We start from the raw sequence: 6,334 nt of genomic DNA on the forward strand, positions 1-6,334 counted from the left end.
CCAGGCCGTCTGGCTGGCCGCATGCGCGCGGTGCCATTCGCGCGCCCGCTCCGTTCGCACGCTCGGCCCCTGACCGCCGGCCCCGGTCAGCACCGGGGCCCACACGCCCTTCCCCTTCGCCGCGTGCCACAGCCCCAGAGAGAGAGAGACTGGAGGCGTGCGGCACCTCCGGGCGCGGGCGGTCAGAATTGGGAGAGGCGGGTAAAGCCGCTCGGTGCGGCGAAGTGCTCTACGTGCGCCCCCCACCGTGCGCATGGGTGGGGCTCTCCCCGCGCTACACCGTGCGTCATGGCTGGGTCTAGTAGCATGGTGTGCTTGCCGCTGTCGCGGTGGCTTGCCCCCCCGCCCCTCACACCAACCCCCCCCCCAACCCGGCCTTGCACCGGTCTGCCGCCGGTCCGTTCCCGTCAGAGAGCAGGGGCGCGGCCGCGGGCCCCGAGCCTCTCGCCGCTGCGGCCGGCGCCGCCAAACGCCGGTCACCGGCGTGCCACGTGCGGGCACCCTGGTGCGGCTTGAGTTCTCCCGAGCTTGGCTCTCCTTGGCGTGTGCACGAGAAAGCCGCACGGGTGTCAGGAGGGAGGGGTGCTTGGCACGGCCCCTTCCCGCAGGCGCGCCCATCCCTTCTCTCGCTGCTTCGCCCGTCGAGCGACGGCCGGCCGTCCGGCCGTGGCACCCATCCACGGCCGAGGTGGAAAGGGCAAGGGAGCCGGGTGGCTGGGGGGCGCCGAGCCACGGCGGTCCTCTTGGGCACACAGCACCGGGCTACTGAGGGAAACCCCGGGCTCCAAGAAGGACGTGGCAGCGGTGGCAGCAGATGTTGGGCGCGCCCCCGCCGGTGCACGCTCCCCCAAAGGCAGCAGCAGGGGAGGCACCCCGGCGGGGCCATGCAGGTCGTTTCCCTCGCCCTGGGGCCAGGTACCTAGTGCTCCGCGCCTCGGCGGTCCCCCCAGTTTTTTTCCCTCGGCGTCGTCAAACGCTACGGGTTTGCCGAAAGGGGCCAGCAGGGCCAGGTGGTGGTTTAAAGACTCCGGCGGCTCGGTGCGGCCCGCCGTTGGTGGCTGCGGTGCCGGTGCCAGTGGCGGCAGGCATGCCGGGCAGTGGCCATGTGGGGTGCCACTGAGGGGTGGGGAGCAGCTACTCCCACCGATCCCCTGCAGTGGTTGTCCCATTGCCACCGGCTGCGCTCCTCCGTCGCCATTGTTGTCCCGCTGCGCGCCGCGGGGTTTAACCGTGCCGCGCTGGGGAGGGGCACCCTGCACCCCCCTCTCCGTGGCCCATGGGGGCCCGCTCGCCTCGCCGTAATGGGCGACACCGGCAGAGAGTGCGCCCTCTCTGCCCTTCCTCGGCCACGGGGTCGCGGCTACCGGGGCCCACCATCGCTCTCTCTCCTTGGCCCGCCGCCGCGGTCTCTGGCACGCGCGGTGCCGCGTCCGGTGCCTCTCCTCCCCTCGACGGCCTTTTCTTCTCGAACGCGCACCTGCAGCGCCGTTGTCCGCTGGCCGTCCCCTGGCTCGACTGCCCACCCGCTGGTGGGGGCGAGCGCTCAGCGGGCCCTCCGGCAGCAGAGGCCCGTGAGCGCAGGTGACCCCGTGCCGAGCGGCTGTGGCGCCGCTCGATGGGTGTCCCTCCCTGTGGGGACGGTCAGCCGGAAGGCGCCCGCCGTCGGCCGTCCCATCCCGGGCTCCACTCCTCGCATCCTCCATCGCCCTTCCCAGCTGCATGTGGGCCGCAGGAAGGCGCGCGGGGCGGCCACGGGGGCGCTTCTCCCCGCCCGGTCTCCGCGTGTAAATGAGGAGCGTGGGCCTTGCCCCCTGGCTCAGCGCCGTACCGCCTTAAGCCGGGGGCGTGCCCGAGGTAAGCGCCCTGGTGGTGCGACGCGGCAGTGGCGGTCCCGGGAGTGTGGTCCCGGCGGGGCGGGATCTGCCGTCCGGCAGCCCTCAGGCGCTGGCGATGCCGGCTCGGCTATCGGTGGCCCCCGCCTCCGGGGCCGGCGGCAGAGCGCGTCCGCTGGTCGCTCGCCCGCCTGGCAGGGGAGCGGTCTCGCGGGAGGTGCATCAGTGGGGGCCAGTCCTCGTCACGGGCTGTCTCGAGCGGGGGGAAGGCCGTGCAGTGGGGGAAGAGAAAAGCCAGCGGCACAGTGGTGCGGCGGTGCTCTGCGAGGCCCGCGGCTTCGGGGGCCGAGGGAGAGCCGGCATGTGCGGGGGCCGACGGCTGTGCGCCCCTGGCTGTGTGCCGTGTGTGTTGTGCGTGTCGTCCCGTGAAAGCGAGAAGCGGGCGGGCCGCCGTGCCCTCCCGTGTTCCAGCGTGCACCGCCTGGCCCTCTGCGCGGAGGCCGGGCCGAGCCCGGGCGCCTGGGCCGCCTCCGAAGGATGGCTATTGTGAAGTCGGCGTCTCCCCTCGCAGGGGGAGGCGGTCGGGGGTGCGGGCTCCCCCGCCTCTTGGCCGGCCTTCGGAGTGTGGGTTGCTCCAGTTGTTTTTTTTTCCCTTTCCGTTTCTGAGTGCTCGTACGGTCAAAGCCAGGTGCGCGTTTGCACGTCCTCAGTGCCAGAGTAACAAAAAAAGGGGCCGCTTGGCATGAGCGGTGCCCGAAAGCCAGACAACTCTTAGTGGTGGATCACTCGGCTCGTGTGTTGATGACGAACGCAGCTAGCTGTGAGAATTAATGTGAATTGCAGGACACATTGATCATTGACACTTCGAACGCACTTGCAGCCCCGGGTTCCTCTAGGGGCTACCCCTGTCTGAGGATCGCTTGACGATCAATGGCCGTCCGGGGGCCATGCCGGCGGCACGGCTGGGGTCGCCTCGCGGGCCTGTCACCTGCGGTGAGCGGCGGCAGCGGTGGCGGCGGCAGCAGTGGCGTCCTGCAGGTGCCCGGAGGGAAGGCAGTCAGGGGTTTGGCGAGGGAAGTGTTTCCCTAGGCGGCCTCGATCCCTACCCTGCGGCCGGGTGAGTGTCATCGTCGTCGCAGTCATCGTCGTCGTCGCCGCGCAGGGCCTTCGTCCCCCTAAAGGCAGACTCGGGGAGCGCTCCCTAGCTCCCCACTCCCGGAGCGAGCCACTGGGGCGGAGCTCATCCTCACCGGGACCGTGCCGCGGATGCGGTGGCGCGGCGGCCTGGGGAGAGTGAGAGACAGCGTCGAAAGGCGCTGCCGAGGGCCGAGAGAGAAAAAGAGAGGAGGGTGAGAAGGGGAGGCGAGGCGCGGGCCTTGCCCGCGGCCTCCCCCCACTGCATGGGCGGCTGTCTGCAGGTGGGTACCGTGGCGGTTCCGTGCCATGTTGCCGCATGCACGCGCAAGGTCTAGAGCGCCGGGGACGGGGGTTCCAATCCCCTCCTCCCTTTGCCTGCCCCCTCCTCTTCTGTCGCAGTTTTGGGGCGCGCCGAGTGGCGCCATTGCTCCTCTCTCTCTCTCCCCGCCGAAGCCGTCACACGCGCCGCTGCCTGGCCAGTCCTCCCGCGCGGGGCCATCTCCGCCACGCTGCTTTTTCGGTTCTTTTCTCCAGGATGGGGCTCTCTGTCTCCTTGTTGCTCGCTCGCGCGCGCGTGCACTGTCTCTCTCTCCGCCTCCCTCCGGGAGCGCGGAGAAGAGGGGGGGCGGGCAGCGTAGCGGGCGGGGGAGACAAGGCGCCTGTCTCCGCGCATGCCCCTGCGCATGGCGCAGCCAAGCTTTGGGCTTGTGACCTCATATCAGACGTGGCAACCCGCTGAATTTACGCATATTAGTCAGCGGAGGGAAAGAAACTAACAAGGATTCCCTCAGTAACGGCGAGTGAGGAGGGAAAAGCCCAGCGCTGAATCCCCACCCCGTGGTGGGGCGCGGGACATGTGGCATACAGAAGCCCCCCTCCCCGGCGGCGCTCTCAGGGGACCAAAGTCCTTGTGATCGAGGCCGCCGCCCACAGATGGTGTGAGGCCGGTAGCGGCCCCCCTGCGCTATGGGCCCGGGGCTTCTCAGAGTCAGGTTGCTTAGGAATGCAGCCCAAAGCGCGTGGTAAACTCCATCTAAGGCTAAATACTGGCACGAGACCGATAGCCAACAAGTACCGTAACGGAAATTGAAAAGAACTTTGCAGAGAGAGTTCAAGAGGGCATGAAACCGTTAAGAGGTAAACGGGTGGGGCCCGCGCAGTCCGCCCAGAGGATTCAACCCGTCGCGTTGCGGTCGGCCGGTGCAGGCTTGGCGGATCCTGGCCTTCCGCCTACCCTCTGTCCCCCGGGTGTACCCCGTGCGCGGGAGCAGGCCGGGGTGAGTGGGCCAGCGCGGGGACCCCCTCTCGGCCGGCGGCCGGCCCTGGCCGGGCGCATTTCCTCCGCGGCCGTGTGCCGCGACCAGATCCGGGTCGGCTGAGAAGGCCTCCGGTGGGCAGGTGGCCCGGCGCCACGCGAGTGGCGGTGGGTGTTACAGCCCCCGGGTAGCAGGTCTTGATGAACACCGGGGCCGAGGGAGAGGACCGCCGCCGCGCCCTCCTCCCCCCCCATCGGCGGTGCAGTGGCAGTGGGCGTTGCTTTTCCCCCGCCCTCCCCCTCCCGGGTGGGGGGGGTGGGGGCGGTGTCCCCGCAGCGCGGCATTTCGCGCAGGGGTGTGGGGGCTGGGCCCTCCAGCCCCCAGCGCCGCTGTCAACCGGGGCGGACTGTCCTGAGTGTGCCCCGACCGCGTGGCACCGCTGGGCTGGGCTTGACGGGTTGCGCTCGGGCACCCGGGGTGTGCGGCGATGTTGGCTACCCACCCGACCTGTCTTGAAACACGGACCAAGGAGTCTAGCACATGCGCGAGTCAGGGGCCGTTGTCAAAAGTCCGCGGAGCAATGAAGGTGAGGGCCAGCGCGCGCCGGCTGAAATGGGATCCCGGGGCGTGTCATGCCTGGCAGCCTGGGGCGCACCACCGGCCCGTCTCGCCCGCCGCCCCCTCGCGGGGCCGGGGAGGTGGAGCATGAGCGTCTGTGCTAGGACCCGAAAGATGGTGAACTATGCCTGGGCAGGCCGAAGCCAGAGGAAACTCTGGTGGAGGTCCGAAGCGGTCCTGATGTGCAAATCGGTCGTCCGACCCGGGTCTAGGAGCAAAAGACTAATCGAACCATCTAGTAGCTGGATCCCTCCGAAGTTTCCCTCAGGATAGCTGGCACTTGGCAATGAGCAGTTTTACCCGGTAAAGTGAATGATTAGAGGTCTTGGGGCTGAAACACTCTCAGCCTATTCTCAAACTTTCAATGGGTAAGGGGGCTGGCTCGCTGGCATGGAGGCACGCCGTGGAATGCGAGTGCTCAGTGGGCCACTTTTGGTAAGCAGAACTGGCGCTGTGGGATGAACCGAACGCTGGGTTAAGGCGCCCGATGCTGACGCTTAACCCAGAGCCCAGAAAAGGTGTTGGTTGATCTAGACAGCAGGACAGTGGCCATGGAAGTCGGAATCTGCTAAGGAGTGTGTAACAACTCACCTGCCGAATCCACTAGCCCTGAAAATGGATGTTGCTGGAGCGTCGGGCCCATACCCGGCCGTCACCGGCAGTGTGATGCCCGCGGGGGCTAGGCCGCGACGAGTAGGAGGGCCGCTGCGGTGCGCCTCGAAGCCTGGGGCGTGAGCCCGGGTGGAGCCGCCGCAGGTGCAGATCTTGGTGGTAGTAGCAAATATTCAAACGAGAGCTTTGAAGGCCAAAGTGGAGCAGGGTTCCATGTGAACAGCAGTTGAACATGGGTCAGTCGGTCCTAAGTGATAGGCGAGTGCCGTTCCAAAAGGGCGGGCGATGGCCTCTGTTGCCCTCAGCCGATTGAAAGGGAGTTGGGTTCAGATCCCCGAATCCGGAGTGGCGGAGACGGGCGCCGTGAGGCGCCCAGTGCAGTGACACAACCGATCCCGGAGAAGCCGGCAGGAGCCCTGGGGAGAGTTCTCTTTTCTTTGTGAAGGGCTGGGTGCCCTGGAATGAGTTCGCCCCGAGAGAGGGGTCAGCGCCTTGGAAAGCGTCGCGGTTCCGGCGGCGTCCAGTGAGCTCTCGCTGTCCCGTGAAAATCCAGGGGAGAGGGTGTAAGTCTCACACCAGACCGTACCCATATCCGCAGCAGGTCTCCAAGGTGAACAGCCTCTGGCATGTTGGAACAACGTAGGTAAGGGAAGTCGGCAAGCCGGATCCGTAACTTTGGGATAAGGATTGGCTCTAAGGGCTGGGTCGGTCGGGCTAGGGCACAAAGCGGGGCTGGGCGCATGCCGCAGCTGGACAAAGCACCGCGTGTGGGTGAGTGCGTGCCGCGTGGCCCGCCCGGGCACCGGGGTGCGCATGCACGCAGCGTTGACTCTGGACGTGCTGGGCCCTTCCCGTGGATCGCGCTGCCTGCGGCGGGCA

The 6,334-nt window shown here is 68.0% G+C and overlaps 1 non-coding gene across 1 annotated transcript; it reads left to right on the plus strand.

Moving 5' to 3' along the window:
* Positions 1 to 2,598: 2,598 nt before the first annotated feature.
* LOC129131550 (5.8S ribosomal RNA) lies at positions 2,599 to 2,751 on the plus strand. The gene has a single exon (XR_013183136.1). It is a non-coding gene; the product is annotated as a 5.8S ribosomal RNA (ribosomal RNA).
* Positions 2,752 to 6,334: the final 3,583 nt, after the last annotated feature.

Source organism: Agelaius phoeniceus, chromosome 7 (assembly GCF_051311805.1).
Source record: "Agelaius phoeniceus isolate bAgePho1 chromosome 7, bAgePho1.hap1, whole genome shotgun sequence".
Lineage (NCBI taxonomy): Eukaryota > Metazoa > Chordata > Aves > Passeriformes > Icteridae > Agelaius > Agelaius phoeniceus.